Below are 19088 nucleotides of genomic sequence, written 5' to 3'. Positions count from 1 at the left end.
CATGGGGGAAGGGTGACAGATAATTATAAAAATAATTAACTGTTAGGAGTGTGGTTAGTCCCATGAAGTACAGGGGACCATAAGAGTTGATGGACCTAACTCACTCTGAGAAGTCAGGAATTCTTCTCTGGGGAAATGACACTTAAGTGTCAAAGTGTCAAAGTAAGAGGGTGGGGAAATAGAAGAGAGGAGAAATTTCTAGGTAGTGAAAATGGCATGTTTGTCTTCGTTTGGGCAGCTGCAACAGAATGCCATAGACTAGGTGGCTTATAAACAACAGAAATTTATTTGTCTGCCCTCATGACCTAATCATCTACCACAGGCCCCAACACTTAACACTGTCATATTGAGGGGTTAAGATCTTAACATAGGAATTTGGGGGAACAAAATATTCAGTCTATAGCAATGCTTAAAGACTCTGAGGCAGAAAAGAGCACGGCCCAAATCAGGTACAAAGTAAAGACAGTGTGGTTGGACCATAGCAAGGAAGGCAGAGCCGAACTGCAAACAGATCAAAGAGGAGGTCCCAGCCTTAATGCCATCTTCTGAGAAGCCTCTGTGCCATGAGAACGAGGTGGAGGAAGAAGCGAATGCACAGGCTGAAGCACAAAAGAAGACGATGCAGACGTCCCAGTGAACCTGTACACCCATGGAAGCTGCAGGAGCAGAAGCAAGGAAAGCCAGAGGCCAGGGGCGCTGACAGAAACTGTTGGACTGCATGTCTACAGTCTAGAACTTGTCTTACTGGGGAACATCTGTCACCATTCTAATCGCCTTGACCACCTTTAAGAGACACATCTTGCTCCTATCAAAATGGTCCCTTTGGGTCCTTTGCCCTGGACCTGTGATATTCTGGACTAGTTCTGTTCTCAGTTGTGGCTGAATGTAATGCGTGCAAAATAAAGCATCTCTTCTGCTGTCTTAGCTGAAGGAAAAAAAAAAGATGAAAGAAAAGGGATAAATTTGGGAGTTTGAGACTTACAAAGATTAACCACTATAGATAAAAAACAAATTTCTTCTGTATAGCACAGGGAACTATATCCAATATCTTGTAACAACCTTTAATGAAAAAGAATATGAAAACAAATACATGTGTGTGTGTGTGTATATATATATATATATATGCATGACTGGGACATTATGCTGTACACCAGAAATTGATACATTGTAACTGACTATACTTCAATAAAATAAGAATAAAAATAAAATAAAGTCAAAGAGGCTTACATAAACTTGAAGGTCTTAGTAAAGAGACACACGTTCACTCTAAAAGTAAAGATACACTGAGGATGTGAAGTCAAGCCACAACATTATCAGGTGTGCATTTTAAAATCTCTAAATGGGAGATCAGTAGTCCAACATATGCAGCATATATCCCGTTCTTCTTCTGAAAACAGCACACATCCTCCCCTCCCCTACTCTTAGCATATTTGATTGGGTTAAGCTGACCACATCCCCAGTTCCAAGAGTATAACCTAGGGTGGCAAATTAGAGAGTATGGGATACTCTGCAGCACAGTGATTGGTTTGAATGGGTACATGATTCAGACAGAGCCAATGAGATTCAATACCAAGACTTTTAATAGAACTATTGGGAAAGGGGGTGGGGATCTCTTTTTCTGTGACTCTACTAGGAACCACATTATTCTTGCAATGGTAGGAACAGTCTAAGAATGATGCCAGCACTGAGGAAAGCAGAACCAAGGGATGAAGCAAGCTTGACTATATCCTGATGACCCTGTCTGAGCCCCCTGAGTTCAGCTACACCTGAAAAGGTCCTAGGTTTGTAGAAGAGGATAATGTATTTAGCTTGTGGAATGTGAGACACCCAGTGGAGATGCCCAGTAGAGTGTCAGAGATATAAGTAGATACACAGAGATAGTACATAGATAGATGGATAGATATATGGGTAGATGAATGGATAAATAAGATTGAGGAGGAGAAAGAGAGAGGAGTCAGAGAAGAGGCTAGAAAGGTAAGTCTTAGTGGGAAATAAATACATTTGGGACCCATCAGCTCATAGATGGTGAAGATAGCCATAGAAGTGACCATGGTGGCTCAAAAGTCAAGAGGTGAGGTGGCCCAGGGAGAGAGTAAGAAGATAAGAGGATGTAGGATGAAGGAATTTCAGTGAGTAGAGATGGGGATAGGGGGAAGAACTGACAAAGGAAATTGAGAGTAGCCAAAGTGGTGAGAGGTAAACTGAGAGGGTATGGTGTTACAAGTAAAGGGAGAGAAAAGTAAAAGGAGGTTGTAATGTGAGATGCTGTGGAGATGATGTAAAGAACCTGTATCCACTGTATTAAGGAGGACAGCAAATCCTGGAGAAGGATTCAATTTCTACAACCAGCAATTTGACAGACAGAGCCAACACAGAACCTCTTAATCAAATACAACCACTAAAAAAACAATAATAAAGGGGGGCGTAAGTCTCTGCTCCTGAAGTGTGGACTATATATACAGGGACTTGCTTCCAAGGAAAAGGAGGGAAGACTAACTTTACAGTGGTGACACCTGACAAACACACTGCAAGCAAGTAATCAAAGTCAACATCAACAGCCATAAATCAAGTTGACAGAATGTACCTTTGTTATGACATGATGAAAATGACATTGAAACTTTCTGATCTTCCTCCCCCAATCCATAACCCATTCTAACCATAAGAAAAATGTTAGACAAGTTTCCCTAGTGAGGCATCCTACAAAATACCTGAACAGTACTCCTGAAGATCCAAGGTCATCAAAAACAAGGGAAGTCTGAGAAACTGTCACAGCCAAGAGGAGCCTAAGGAGACATGAAGACTTAATGTAACGTGGTGTCCTGGGACAGAATTCTGGAACCGAAAAAGGAAATTAGACAAAAACTAAGGAAATCTAAACAAACTATTGACTTTAGTTAATAAAAATGTATCAGTGTTGGCTCATTAATTTTAGCAAACATTTTATATAAGATGTTAATAATAGAAAAAACTGCATGCAAGAGTATAGGGAATTCTACTATCTTCTCAATTTTCCTTAAAGTCTAAAACAGCTCTTAACAAATAAAGCCTAAAATAAATAAATAAATAAATAATAAAGCCTTGGGAGGAGGGTATAGCTCAGTGGTAGAGTGTCTACTTAGCATGTATAAGGTCCTGGATTCAATCCCAGTACTCCACTAAAAACAATAAATAAATAAACCAAATTACCTTTCCCCCCAGAAATAAATAAAGCCAAATTTTCAAAAATTAGTAATACTGTAAATATGAAATTCAAAAGAGAGAAGGAGAAACTTTTTAGTGCTTGAATTAAAAATAAAGCTTAAAAAAAAATAAAGTTTAAAGCTTGAGTAACAGACTCATAGACCCCATAATGGGACTGGGAGGGGCAGGGGGAATTACTGGACCAGAAGTCGGCCCCAGCAGCCTAAAGGCAGGATTTAACATGGAGACTTGGCCCTGGGTAGGATCCAGGCAGGATCATGGCAACCAGCCACGAAAGGCTGCAAGAGAGAAACCAGAAATACTCTGCCTATAAGCCAAGGAAGCAATGTCCAAAACTTTTTCTCCTGGAATTCTAAGTTGGGGAAATAAAGGTCTCTGGCGAAAAACCAAAGCCCCAGGCCTGCACCCTGCTTGACTGCCATGTCTAAATTTACACCAAACTTGTAATATAGGAAGGGCCAACCTAAGAAATTAGTTGAGGGAGGAGTCATATCTAGCATACGATTTTGGAAAAAGGCAAATGGATGGGATCTAGAATACAGTGCCCAAAACCTGGTAATCACACAGAAGATGTTAGCTGTTTTCCCTTTTTATTACTCATCTCTGTTACTACCTAACAAGAGTAATAGGGACAATAATACAAATAAAAATGTATGATTTTACATGTTCTTGAGCCTAATTTATTTGGATGGGATAGATGTGGTATAAGGGAAAATGGCCCCTAAAATAGAAATATTTGGTGCCAGTCATGAGTACCATCTCCCTAGGTGTGAAGAAGAATTTTAAATTGCATCAGGAGAGTTTTATACTGTCTGGGGGAATCCAAACATGTTGGTCCTCTGGGAAAACAAATAACATGTCTCACTTAGTCTTTACTTATAGGTATAATTCCAAAAAAGAGATTAATCCTCTCAGCCACACTGATCATTTAGAAAATCTTTTCTAGCATAAAATTTGCACAATATGTATGAACCTAGAGTTTGTGGTGCTCAGAGTATAAGTAGTGAAAAATAGTACTGATGCTTCAGGATCCTAGGATTAAGGAAAGCTCATGTGCAATACAAGTCTGCGAAAGGCCTTTGAGGAGCAACAAAGATTGTCTTCTTCCATATTCATCTCAACATCTGTGATAACTGAGAGGGAAAGGTAATCCAAACTGGACTGGGAGCTTCCTAAGGGCAGACTCTATTCTGTTTGGGAAAAGAAACAAATGCTTATATGGTATATATAGTCTTTCAGACACTGTTCTAAGCATTTTGCACATATCAAACCATTCAGCCTCGCAAACATCCCTGTAATGTAGGTACCATTTTTATCCCTATTTTACACATATGCAAACTGAGGCAAAATGAAATCAGGTAACTTGGCCCAAGGCCACATAACTCAGAGGTGGTAGAACCAGGATGTGAGCCTAAACAGTATGTTTCCTCACCCCATGATCTTACCACTATGCTCTACACTCTTAAATACCAGCAGAAAAATATTCAGATTACTTCCATCTTCTTAACATCTACAACAGTGTTTTACACATAGTTATTGCTTTATAAATATTAAATAGATGGCTACATATAGGAAATCATCCTGTTTTCATTTTTTCTTTGATCATTTAATATTGTATGTACATAATTAGTTCAATGTTTACCTCCAAATATTTTTATAATAAATCTATAAAAATCCATTCAGATTCCTTAGATTACCCTAGAATAATATCTACAGCTGCTTACCTGATTTAAACTCGTGCTACAAATATGACATACCATTGCACTGGATTTTCCTCATTGCCATTTTTTAAATTTGCACATGTCTGGAAACTACTCCTACAATCATAGTCTCACAAAATCAGAAAGGAGCCCAGAAGTCATCTTGTCCCAACTGGTCTCCAAAACCCTGCTTCAGTCTAAATCATGTGGTGTTTTTCCTTCTCTGTGGAACATCTCCAATAATTGTATTAAATGTCTGTAACGTACTGAGCATGTACAAAAATGCTTCATTATATTCTTCCACAGTTCTTAAAGACTGGATTCTTTAAGGTGTGAGAATGTATCTTGGCTATTTTTTTTTTATTCCAAACCCTTGCATATAGCCTGAAATCTTCCAGGAGTCATTCAATATATCTTCATTTATTTTCTTTCCAATCTCTGGGGAGACAAAAAGCAAGTTTACTCTTTCTTCTATGTGATAGTACTTCAAATAAGAGGAAGATAATCCCACCCAAAATCTTTTTTTCTTTGAGCTAAACATGTCCATTTACTTCAATCATTTTTCCTCCAAGAAAAGTTCCTGACTCTCTGCAGAGGCTATATCTGACTCTTATCAGCTTTGTTTGGTCAACAGTCTTAGTAGATGGGGCTCAAAACCAGACATGGAATGATTTGACCAGTGTGATAACCAGCCTCCAAGACAATCCCTAGAGCCTCATCGTCTGTATCCATGCCTTTCTGTAGTCCCCTCTTCTGCTGAGCAGTATTGACCTGTATGACCAAGAGGATTTGTGAAAGTGACAGGATGTGACTTCAGAGGCTAGGTTATAAAAGACATGGCAGCATCCACCTTATTCTCTTAAATCACTCACTCCGGGAGAAGCCAGCTGCCGTGTCATGAGGACACTCAACCAGCCCTACAGGGAGGCTCACATGGAGAGTTACTGAGGCCTCCCACCACTCATGTGAATCAGCTGTCCTAAAAGCAGCCCTAGTCAAGCCTGCAGATGACTGCAGCGTTATGAGAGACCCTGGGCCTGACCACCCAGCTAAGTCACTCACTCTGAACCCACAGAAACTGTCAGAAATAGCAACTGTCTTCTGTTGTTTTAAACCACTAAGTTTTGGGGTAATTGGTTATATTGCAATAAGTGATTATTACAGCCAAGTCAGAAGATAAAAGGACTAGCACTTCCTTCTTGATCCTAGTAGAAACAGGAGAAAGACAAAGAAAAACAGACTGAATAAATTGATTAAACTATTAATTTTTAAAGTTTTAGGGGGATTTGTATGTGTCTGTGTGTCCGTGTGTCCATGTGTAAAATTTCTTTGCTATCTTCTTTAGCTGTTTTATCTTATGCTTCAGTACATTGCTGTAGTGCCATACTTAACTTATATAGACACTCACTACATAATTTTTGAAATATTGGACTTTAACTTTCAGGCTTGAGGGACACAATCAACTTTTGCTCCTGAATTGGGTATGGTGAAATCTATTCTCTGCTCTTTTAGAGCTCTCACTAGGAGCCAATGGCCTTCCCACTCAGCAACGTTGAGATTTTTCAACACTTCTTTGAACATGGTATAGAGGAGAGTTGGATGTAATAGTTATAGATCTGCTGGACTTCTCATGTGACTGAATTTAGGCAGCACCCGCTTCACATGGGAACTTAGGAGACAACTTGCTTCTGCGCTCTCTCTCTCACTGTTCACCTCCACCCCCAACACAAACACACTGGCCTTGCAACGCTGTATTTTTACTTGTATCTACTTTTTTCTTTTTTAAATTTTAAAAAATTTTATTTTTTATTGAAGTATATATAGTTGATTTACAATTGTAGTTTCAGGACTACTTTTATTTTCCTCATATTACTTTCTTTCTAAATGTCTACTTTTCATAGCCATACTTTTTTTTTTTAAATTGAAGTATAGTTGATTTACAATATTATGTTCATTTCTGGTATAAAGCATAGTGATTTAGTTATACATATATGTTCTTTTTCATTATAGATTATTACAAGCTATTGAATATAGTTCTCTGTGCTATACAATAGGAACTTGTTGTTTATTTTATATATAGTAGTTGGTATCTGCTAATCCCAAACTCCTAATTTATCCCTCCCTGCCTTCCCCTCTGGTAACCATAACTGTGTTTTCCATGTGTGAGTTTGTTTCTGTTTTGTAAATAAGTTCATTTGTGTCATATTTTAGATTCCACATATAAGTGATATCATAAGGTATTTGTCTTTCTCTGTCTGACTTACTTCACTTAGTATGATAATCTCTAGGTTCATCCATGTTTCTGCAAATGGCATTATTTCATTCTTTTTTTATGGCTGAGTAATATTGATATAGATAGATAGATAGATAGATAGATAGATAGATAGATAGATAGATAGATAGACAGACCGACCCCAGTGTCTTTATCCAGTCATCTGTCAATGGACATTTAGGTTGCTTCCATATCTTGGCTATTGTAGCTAGTGCTGCTTTGAACATTGGGGTGCACGTATCTTTTTGAATTAGAGTTCTCTCCAGGTGTATGCCCAGCAGTGGGATTGCTGGATCATATGGTAACTCTATTTTTAGTTTTTCTAAGGAATCTCCATATTGTTTTCCATCATATTTTTGAAATTTCTTTCTTTTCTACTTTCATTGGCTAGTATGACTCAACCTCTTAAAACCTGAGTTACTTTTATATAGAACTAAACTTTTAAAGAACAAATTCTCCTAAGTAAGTTAACTTTGGGGCTTCAATACCCAAGATATTATGTTGTTCCTAGTGTTGTTATGCACTTAAGGAGATGCATGAAATATTTTAGGCTTTGGGAGATTATCTAATAACTCTGCATTTGACATATTTAAAGATACCAATGTGTTCTTGGAAGATATATTACACTATGAGGTAATCTGGAGGTTCCAAAAAATTATATGCCTCTTATTTACCATTGGAATAACTTAGACCTAGAGGAACAAAACAGTTCAAAGTGAATTCTTCAGAAATCTTGATATTATCTTTTGTGTTGTACTTAATTGCACCATTTGGAGGACTTTTGGATATGAACATGTAAAAGAATGCAATGTCTTTCTTCAGAAAAAAAGGGGGGAAAATGAGGCAAAGAAAAAAAAGACCATCTATAAGTAGAAATAATATTTACATCATTATTTACAAAGCACCTATCAATTTATAAACATTTTCATTTAGAATGTCTCATTTGACCCTCACAACACTCCAATGAAATAGATATTCCCATTCTTTAAACTTCAGAAGAAACTGAAGTTAAATAAGATATCCAACCTCAATTAGCCCCTTAAAATCCTGAAATAAAACAAAGATCTAAGACTCCTTTTGTTTCTGTGGGTAAGTTTCCACCACAAGGAAGGGAAAATAAATAAGAAGGAAAAAATTAAAACTTAATGAGAAAATGAGGCTAACCATGTTTATGTAATATAATGAGGAATTGCTGAGCGATTATACAAACACTCATTTACCTCCCCAAACACTTAGCAATCCCAAGATGATATTTAAGAAACAGGAAACTGGGTTGATGTAATACTTCTTACCCTCATCTGTGCGGGGGAGCTAATTATAGTACTTATTGCAGAGTTGTTGGGAGGGTTAAATGAGATAATATATTTTAGAATAATAAGTACTCAATACGTGTTAGTTGTTACAATTAATGATGATGTTATGTAAATCAGGGCAGAGAGAATACTAGGACAAAGAGTAGTAGATACGCATTTTCATGCTGTATTGCAACCAGCCTACTCTAAATTATCTCCTCAATTCTCTTATCTAGAGAATGAAGACAATCTTCCTTTCTAGCTGCCTCCTTTGCAGAAACAACTCACCATGCTGTATCATGTTCTGAGCACCTATAGAGCCCTATAGAAATACAAGAAAATATTGCAACCAATTCTCTTCCAGTCTTTCTCCCTCCTTGTCAGTCTGAGCAAAGCTGTTCTGTGGGGCAGTGGAAAGGGTTTATGAGTAGCCATTCATTCAGACCTACGCAGTTGCCTGGCAACTTAAGATTCAATGGCTGAACTGGGAAAAACAGTCAACCTGACTTCATCGTTTTCTGAGAATCAAACAGTTCACATGATCTCTGAGAGGCTCACTGAAGTGGTAATGCACATGTCATCTAAGGAATGGATCAGCATAGTGATGAGCCTGTGAGAGGTTTGTCCACAAGGAGTTGCTTCCTCCAAATGTCCGTGCAGGGCTGTTGTGGCTGCTGCTTACCTGGGAAGTCATTTCACTTTGGCCCAGAGATCCCATTCTTCCCTGATCTGTCAGGTCTCTGTAACTTCATTCCCACAGCAGCCCTCCTGCCACCCACTGCCAACCATGAGGACCTGTTGTCTAAGGGCATGTCACATGAGCAGGTGATCATTCTTGTTACTGTCACAGAGCAGCTGATCATTCATGATTAGAGTATGACTGTGGACTAAACACATTTAAGGCCCATTCAGACTCATCTACACTCCATGGCATTAGCATGCAGTCCTGTCTGGTTCTGCCTGATCTGAGATGCTTTAGGAATGATGTAACTTGGCAAATGAATCCCAAATCAAAAGCTCTTTAGATGATAATCTCAGATCAGCTATGAGTAATACCAATCAACCCATGAATGTAATGTTTCTAACATGTTGATTCTGTAACTAGTGCCCACTAATAGAAGTTTTCAGGTCCCTGAAATGAGTTTACAAATGTTAGGCAGCTCAGGACCCTACCATCACATACACATCAAATGGCATTTTGATAAATACCATTGCTGGAGGGTCAGATATTACTTTCTGTTCTCATTCCTAAAATGATCAAAAGCAACGTTTTGATGGTTATGTTGAAGAGATCAGGTCAATCTGACTTAATTGAGTCAGATTAGGTTCATACTGTTAAGGAATAGCCCTACAATCCTTAATCCCCTTTTTGTTTCTGGATCATAATTAAAATAACATAGAAACAACTTTATTAATATACTTTGAATTATATTTGTCTGTATCAAGTCTGTCTCTCATTTTTTTGTCCACTTAGTCTTAAGAGATCTTATTATTTATTAAGTACTATCTTTATATTTTCCTATATGACATTTAATTACACAATCTTAGAAATTTTACCGTATACTTTCTCTTCCAGGTTGGGACTAAAAACTTGCCTTTCGAAATTAATTTTTACCCTTACCTTCAGTTTTCTTTCAACTTTTCTATATTTTCTTTCCCCTGAGATACAGTATTTCTTCCCTTTGATCATAATCATAGTGATCTCTTTTTTTCCCTCTTCCTTTCCTTAACTAATATCTCAAAGATGTTTTAATCACTCACTGAAAAATCATGTTAAAAATTTAAACCACATACCATTTTTTTGTTTGTTTAGTTTTCTGTGGTGGGGGGATTAGGTTTATTTATTTTTTAATGGAACTACTGGGGATTGAACCCAGGATCTTGTGCATGCTAAGCATGGGCCCTATCACTGAGCAATACCCCTCTCCCTCAACATACTATTTTTGAAGATGAGCATTTAAGAATATTTCTCTGCACTTAGACTACATAACAGTGGATATAAAGATATTTCTTAAAACTTGGAAAGATCTTGGTCAAAGGGATGCATATTTTATCCTGTCTGGGACATTGGCTAACAGCTTTCAACTGTCAAAATCAGCATTTCCCAGTGTAAATTTATTCTGAGAAAATCTAGTACTATGAAACACTTCTCAAAAAAAACAAAGAGGGAAGCAAAGTGGTTTTTTTCTTCCTTTCTTTTCTTTCTTTCTCTTTCTTTTTCTTTCTTCCTTCCTGTCTTTCTTCCTTCCGTCCTTCCTTCCTTCTTCTGTTGTTGTTGTTTAGTGTCCATTGTTATGCTTTAAGTTGTAATTAACAAAAATGAATTCAAACTGTCTTAATAAGCAGACATTTACTGACTTCACTGATAGTTAAAGTCTAGAGGTGGGGCCAGCAAGGTACAATTAATCAGGCCTCCATCTCCATTTCTGGACTGTATTCATATCTGTGTATTTGATTCTTCCTCTTCTCTGCAAAATGATTGCAGCAGATCCAGCCCTCATATTTACACATCACATTTTCTAGAGTATGAGAGAGTCTCAGTGTTCTTAAACTCTCCTCCACCAAAAAGTTCTGAGATCTCCTCTTTTTGGAACTTCTCAGGTCACAAGCTGTTTAGCAAGCCAACCATTATGAAAGGGATAACATATACTGATTGGCTTAGTTCAGATCACATCCTCCTCTTTGGAGTCATAGATGGTGTCAGCTGTCTCAGAATTCAAAGGCTGAAAGCAAACACTATGAACGCTGTAGAAATAATAGGTGCCCACTATAAATAAATTTGGGAAATACTGGCTTATACCCACTTCTTAATTCAAGTCAAATCTTGAAAATGGAAAAGGCTTCAAACCCTATAAGCATTAAGAAGAGACCAGCCCCAAGAGATTTATTAGCACATCGCTAAAACCTAACATAAGGAATAGTTAGAATGTCAGCCCCATTAGGAGAAAACTATCTGATTTCTTTTCCCTAGTGCCAGGAAGAGTGCTTGACATATAGTAAGCACTCAATAAATATTTGTTGAATTAATAAAATAACTGGTTTCTAATGAAGAGCCTTTTATCTGAACATTAGCAAGCTTTGTTCTCAAAGGGATGGAGGACCCATAAATCTCTAAGTCAGCCCCTTCTGAGGAAGTGGACATAAGGAGGAGCAATTTTCCCAATTCTCCATGAGGTCTGGCTTTATAGCTGCTGAGATGTATCCTACTTTACTTCTCTGTCCGTCCTTACCAATTAGACTCAATCTGCTGAAGGAAACTGAGCATTCATGTGTCCCTGCAATCTTAAAAAGCCCATTTAATTACTGTGTTCAGTACACAGCCTTGTACAAGAAGGAATGGAAAGAGATCAAGAAAATATCAGAAACATTTTTGTCCTTTAAAAAATGAAGACTAAAAACATGGTGCACTGGTAAGATCATAAACTGCAGGGTCTCAAAGACAGGGGTTTCAATCTACATCCTGCTCTTTACTAATCTCGTGACCTCAGGCAAATGACCTCTCTGAACTTCAGTTTCCTCATCTGTAAAATGAGGCTGATACCTTTCTCACCCTTTACTGACAATCAAATGTAATAACATGGCAAAACGCTTTGCCTGGCATAGCAGACACTTAATAAATGATGTGATCATTATTATTCTCATTATCTAAGAAACTTCCAGATGACTTAGTTGAATAGTTCATTCAACTCAACCAATTCTCTAGGTGGTGCTCAGGGCTAGTCTATAAGATATTGCTTTTGAAAGATTAAGCATCTGTTGTTAAGCACCTGCACAAACAGATGTCTTGAGAAATTATGCCCCAGGACACACTATATAGAGACAAAACCTATAGTGACCATACATGTGAACACTGAGGAATTTTAGATAGTTTGAGGTCTCACCATTAGGAAGAAAAAGCTCTGTGAAGAAGCTACAGTTTTGAGAAACATTTTAAACATTAAAAATGAATGACTGAAAAAAGGTAAAAGCACTTTAAGTGGGGAAAGATCTCAGTAGGAAGCCCCAGACATGGAGCTCTGTGTCTGGTGAACCACAAACAGGCCTGCCTGCTTAAAGCAGAGAATTCCCAGAATGTAATAGGGTGAGGGCAGTTAGACAGGTAACGAGGTGACTGATGGAAAACACATAAATAAAAAGTTATAGCTGATGATAAACGGCGATACTGTTTATGATTTTGTGCATTGATTTACCATTTCTCCCTGCTTTTTCCATCCACCTGGGATCTCAAAGACCAGCAGTCTTCTCTGGAGGTGGATGACAGATCATTTCGCAAGCACTTTAAGTCCTTCAGGAAACACAAACACCTTGTGACCTGGAGCAGTCACTTAGGATTCTGATGCACACTGGGCATCTGAGCAATGTTGTCACTCAGGACCAAGCCATAAACATCTGGCTGCCCTACTCGATGGGTGCCTGGCAGGCTAAGTTGTCAGCAGGCCCTGTGCAGATAAAGTTGTGTCAGTCAGAAAACGTCTAAGGTCTGCATGGAAAAGGAAGTCTTTGGAAAGAAACAAAGCAGGGTATCTGAATACTACATCGGGATTTCCCTACTTGACTCTGTTTCTATTAGATTGGTTTGGGATGAGGACAACTTTCCAAGGCTCCTAATTGGCTAAAGGAGGCTATTTTGAGTTCTAATCCCATATTTACACCAAGCCACCTTACAATCTTGATTTGGTTTCCAAATTTACCATATTCTAGTTCCATTGTCAAGTGGTAAGTATTTAATTACCCCTAGATAGACTGACTGAGATATTATACAGTTCCTGAGAGCAGGGAAGTGAGACTCTGGAACAGAGTCAGCTTTCAAGAAATATGTTAGATACTATATGCCAATTACTCTGATGGGCACTATACCAAAACAATGACCTTTCCTGACCACTGTCCTAACCATCACCTCAACCTTCAGTAATTTCATCTTATCTTAATGCTAGAACTATTATACAAATACATTTCAAATACAATAGACTGGTGACATTTTTATTTCCAACCCCAATGTCTCCTAAGTTCAGACCCACATTTCCAAGTACTACACATAAAAGTTTTCTCCTTGGCTATTCTAGCAGTATTTGCAACTCAAAATGTTTAAAACCAAATGCTTTATCTTCTTCCTCTTCAACCCACTCTATCCACAAGTCCACCTGCAACAACAAAAAACTGCTTATCTTCCTTCTGTAAGCACTATATTTGTTAACACCAACATCAACACAAATGCCTGAGCTAGAAACCCAAATTCCCCACCAATTCATTTCTCTTTCTGTATCCATATCCCATCTAATTAGTAGCCAAGGACTGTTGGTGCTCCCTTCCAAAAGCGTCTTGAATTTATCCTCTCTTCTCCTTTCCCGCCACCACTGATTAATGTGACCCTCATCATCTCAGGGCTAGACTTTAAAACTTTAAAGTCTTTCTGTTCTCTTCCAATCTCTCTCTTCCAATTCATCCTTTACGATGATTACAATATAATCATTTCAATTTTCTGCTTAGCACCTTTCCAAGACTGTCCATCTAATATAGAGATACCTCATATTACTTCACCTGTCACTCAGACCCTTCGCTCTCTGCCACCAAGCAGCCATTGCTGTTTCTCCTTGCTGCGTGCAGCCATTCCACCTCCACATAACACAAATCCGTCTTATAGGCCTGTGCTCATGAACAGATCTTTGGCCTAGAAGTCCCTTCTCTCACTGCTGTTGTGCGAAAGTTGGAGTTGTTGTGTTGTTCTAAAGCTGAGCATATGCAATAAACAATTCAAGGCCAGAGTCCCAGATGCCAAGTAGAAGGAATGTCTCTTTTCTCCATGGTTCCATAGATTGTTGCATTCCATTAGAGTTCATCCAGAGCTGTGGTTAAGTTCCAGCCATCTCTGTAACCCTAGAACCTAGCACAAGTAGGAACTCAGTAAATAATGGTGAATTAAACTAAATTTCAATAGCAATTGTGGCTCTATTTCCAAAAGTTCCTCTAGCAATATGGCCTAGATCTCATATTTTAACTTGGCCATTATTCTGATATGCTTTGTCTTGTGTTTACAACTAAACACACCTAGAGTTCTATCTGGGTAGGGGTCATTCTCTGGCCAGTGTAAGTGGTACTGTAATCATTATTAGGTACATTGTTTGGAATTTATCTTGCCTGATCTCAGAAAAAAGCACAGGTAAAAAGGCCCCTTTAGTACAGCAATGATGCAGTTAACTATGGCTGCCACTGTTCCTTTCTGAACTATGCCTTCTGCATTCATAATTAACACCTCTGCTGCTTTAGAGCACCTGGAACTGAAAAATACTGTATAACTGAGACATGTATTAAATTCTAAATGGCACGGAGATAATCTGTGAATAACCAAACATTGAATTAATATTTCAATAAACAATTAAATTGTTCTTTTCCTTTTCTTGTCTTAAAATGTTTAAATTTTCCCCGTTCACATAAAAAAACTAACAATTTATGCCATTTGAGGAATAACAAAGAAGCAACTGTCACTTATTTTACTACCTGTGAACATCTTTGAGGAAAAGTATTATCCTTAAAAATTTGTTTAGAATTGGTAATTTTGTATTTATACCTATTTTCTGAATCACATTCATTTTCAACTTTTTATAATTCAGTATGATAAATTGTTGCTCTAACAACAATTATTGATTAATGACTGTTGAGATATCAGTGCTCTTGAAAGGATATGTCAATTACTAGTAGTATCTGTGGAGGACAATGGTGCTGTGTATGACTAGAGAATGAGGGACACTGTCTTGCTAAATCAGTCTGCAGTCAATGAGCTCATCAGCTAAATCTGATGGACTGACAGAGAACCCAAACAGGAGGAAGGAACTGTAATACACTGACTAAGTATGTTGGTTTGCCCAGAGTGGTCAGACAAGGGAGGGCACCCAGCCAAGTCCAGAGATTCAGGGCAGACTCCAAATGAGCTCGAGCTAACAAGACAATACCTCTTGTTTTCAACCCTGTGCAAATTATAAACACATGAGGATGTGCCAATTGTGTTATATTCCCCCAAACACCACTCATTTAGCTGGGGCTTGAGCAGCGATATAATACTAAAGGCAGACAGCAGTGGGAGGACCCCAGCCTTTATCCCAGGGCCAGGATTTAGAAGGATCCACAGTGAATCCACTAACCTATTAATTTTCCTCATTGAGTCAAATGTCTTGCCCCACCCCCCCAAAAAAACCCACTCTGATTTAGAACCTGGTCCTAGATCTGATTTGGACAAGTCCTTTAACCTCTGAATACCTCACTGTGGAAGTAACTCTTGGGGGGGAAAGTCCTATCTAGCTTATATAATTGTGCAGATCCAAAGACACAACATATTTAAGAGTCTTTGTAAGCTCCAAAGTGCTAGGTAGGGGTCAGAGAGAGTTGTGGTTAGGCATCTACCCAGAACACTGGCGTTCTTCTCTCAATCCCGCATCTAGTACTGACTGAGCACCTGCTGGCCCGGGCACTGTTCTCACTGACCCCAGCGGACATAAATATCCTCCAGGAGCTCTCATTCTAGCAGGGAGGTTCAGACAATGAACACATAAACACAGTACATTATACAGCATATTGGAAAGTGCAAAGTGCTATGGGAGAACAAAATAGGGCATGGCAAGAGGATTGGGAGCACAGAGAGCACAGGAGGGACACTGGTACTTTAAAAATAGTGAGAAAATGACATTTGAGGGAAGACCAGAAGCTGAGGAAGTGAGTTTGTGGGGAAGAATTCTCAGCAGAGAGAAAAGCCAGTGCAAGAGAGACCCGGACAAGCAAGGAAAGCAGGGCAAGCCAGTAGGCTAATAGGAGAAGAGATCAGAGAGACAGACACAGCCAGATCACAGAGGGCCTTTTTGGCCATTGTAACATCTTCGGTTCTTGCTCTGACCTGATTTGACTTCTATTTTTAGAGTATCCTCTGACTGCTGGGTTGAGAGCGGAAAGACTGTAGAAGCAAGCATGAGAGGAAAAAGCCTAGTCAAGAGGCTAGAGTGTGATGTGGACCAGTGTGATAGTGGTGGGAGTGGTCAAGTTCTGGATATGTTTAAAGCTAGAGCCATTGGGACTAACTCCAAAGGATTAAATATACAGAGAGAAAGAAAGGAGTCAAAGAGGAGTCCAAGGGTTTGGGTCTGACTCACCGGAGGATAGAGTTGCCAGCAATAGAGATATGCCCATATGGAAGGGAGATGGAACACCTCCTCCTTTTTCCCTCCTAGTTGTTGGGCTTCATCCTGCAAATGTAAAACTGTGGATAGGGGAACAAAATTGAGGTGGTCTACTTGTTAACTGCCAGAGGGACTGACTACTTACACTACTTCACCTCCCTGGATCTCAGTTTCTCTGGTTGTAACATGAGATGGGCCAACTGGATAATGGCAAAATTCCTTTTCCAGTTGCTAAATTCAAGAACCTAGATACTGCAACCAACTCTCAAACTTTTCAAGATCTGTATTTTATTTTTTTCTTGGAAAAAAAGTCTCAATAGGAAAATTCAATCTTTAAACATGTTCATTTTGGTTTCAAATAAAATTATTAAAATAAAATAAACTAATAACCAATTATTTGGTTTAAAATTAAATAAAATGAAATAAAATCATGTGATCCTAGTTAAAACATAAAAAGAAGAAACAATAAGATAGCATTCTTTTAAAAAAAAAGTCCTGAAATTGTTTATATAGCATCTTGTTCCAAGAAAGCACATAGCTAATCAGGAAACATACTTCCTATGTCATATTTCATTGGAAATCTTGTTCACAAGGTTAAATTACAGCATGCACTTTGTGTCACTTCAAAAATACTCCCTCTCACTTTATTGGTACATGAGTGGACTAGAAATGCTTCTAAGTCAGCCTGAAAGAACATTTGGCACCTGAAGGTTCTTACCGTCTTCTCCCAATATTTTTTTCATTTCCTCTTGACAACAGCACTATTGATATCATTGGTTCAGGAGGAAAAGCCACTAAAGAAGAATGAAGATCACCACGTATCTGATACTCACAGCCTGATTCTAGAGAGGAATGCAATATAATCATGCACAAATTAACTTAATTCAAATCCATAGATAATCTCTTAAACTTGTAGCCCAGCATCTCCCCTTCTCCGCACATTCTCAGGCCTTGGCAACATCACCATCATCATACCTGGTTTATATACTGAGTGCTAACCACGTGCTAGGCATTTTCTGATAGGTTGTCATGACTTAACACCCACAGCCACTGTATCAGAAGGGTCATTATTATTTTTAAAGTGAGAGGAGGGGACAGTCACACCCAGGACCTCCTAACCCCCAGCCCAAGCTCAATAGCGCAGTGAAAATGTTGGGGTTGTGATGGAGCCAGAATATGTATGCACTCATTTCAGTGCATCCTCTTATTGCTCTCATTGTCTGTCTTACAAGCTCTGCATGGCCCTCTGCTTGAGGGCAGAGGCCAAAATTTATGTTTGTGTCATCATCATTTGGCAAAACAGTTAACACATGAACAGAAAGCCCTGTGGAAACTTCACACAGTGAGTTGAGACTTAAGCTATCTTGTTCTCCTAGTTTCCCCAGCGCCTATAGCACAGTCTGGCTTACTGTAGGCACTCCATAAATGCTCACTGCATAAATAGACGGAAAGACGATCCAGAGGGTAGTGAAGAAAACTGGGGGCAAGCAGCCAAGAAGAGGGTAACTCGGGGTGATGCACCTGGAGACCCTGAGGCTTCGCACAGCCAGGTTTCACCCAGAGGTTCCCCTTTCCCCAGCCCCAACTCTGACCTAACAGTTTCTAAAGACCCAGGCAGAAAGCTGAACTTGCACTGCGATGAGCGCTGCACTGAATGGGCGGGAGGTGAGCAGCTGAGAGGCCGGCTGGAGGCGACGCACCTCGCCTACGCATGCGCTGTCACATGCCACCTTCACTCACACACACTCACACTCGTGCATGCGCACCTGGCACGGTGAGGATGCTGTGCCTAGTTTGGATGCCGGTATGCTTGAAGTTTGGGGGCTGTTGCTGATGGAGGTATTTTCAGACTGTGGGTTCAATGCGATCTCTTAGAATCGCTTCGTTTTCCGGTAATAAGTTAACCAGGGAGAGGGGAAGACCGTGACCCAAACAGGGAGACACGCCAGGAAGGAGTAGATTGCAGTTCCTTCCCCGGGGGAGCCAGAGCACAGGGGGGAAGAGCGGTCACGCCCGGAGCGCCCGCGCCTTCTCAGAGCCTATATACCCCCATCTAGGAAGCGGCTTCTCGGGGGGCTTCGAGCTTCTGCCTCATTTGGCTTCACCCAGACCTGGGGAGGGGGATGACTGAACACGGACTTCCGACTGGCCCTGGCCGCGCGGTCCGGGCTCCTTCGCGCAGTCCCAGGAGACGCAGCGGACACAGCACAGGGAGCTGTAGGCTAGGATGAAAAGAGGGGCAGGGTCTTAGCGTTAAAACGTCCTCAGTTTGAATCCTCCCTCTGCCACTTCTAAGCTATGTGGCCTTGGACAAGGTGCATAGCATCTCTGAGCCTCAGTTTTCCTATATGTAAAGTGAGGGATTAAGTTATTCAGCAATTATTTCACTCCTTATATGTTCCACTTCTGGGCTGGATGGTTTATACACACTGGATAATAAAAGAGACCCAGTTTCTGCCCA

The 19088-nt window shown here is 39.5% G+C and overlaps 1 long non-coding RNA gene across 3 annotated transcripts; it reads right to left on the bottom strand.

Moving 5' to 3' along the window:
- Positions 1-288: 288 nt before the first annotated feature.
- On the bottom strand, positions 289-18759 carry LOC140700291 (uncharacterized). 3 transcript variants are annotated; one of them, XR_012078676.1, is made up of 8 exons: positions 18394-18759; positions 17346-17469; positions 16601-16707; positions 14004-14346; positions 12656-12904; positions 4926-5339; positions 2709-2832; positions 289-925 (listed from the first exon to the last, which is right to left on the bottom strand). It is a non-coding gene; the product is annotated as an uncharacterized lncRNA (long non-coding RNA). The 3 variants fall into 3 exon arrangements; XR_012078678.1 differs by having other exon boundaries at positions 2709-2783; XR_012078679.1 differs by lacking the exon at positions 14004-14346.
- Between the last annotated feature and the right edge of the window lie 329 nt (positions 18760-19088).

Source organism: Vicugna pacos, chromosome 2 (assembly GCF_048564905.1).
Source record: "Vicugna pacos chromosome 2, VicPac4, whole genome shotgun sequence".
Taxonomy (NCBI): domain Eukaryota; kingdom Metazoa; phylum Chordata; class Mammalia; order Artiodactyla; family Camelidae; genus Vicugna; species Vicugna pacos.
This window is presented reverse-complemented; position numbering and strand designations above follow the sequence as displayed.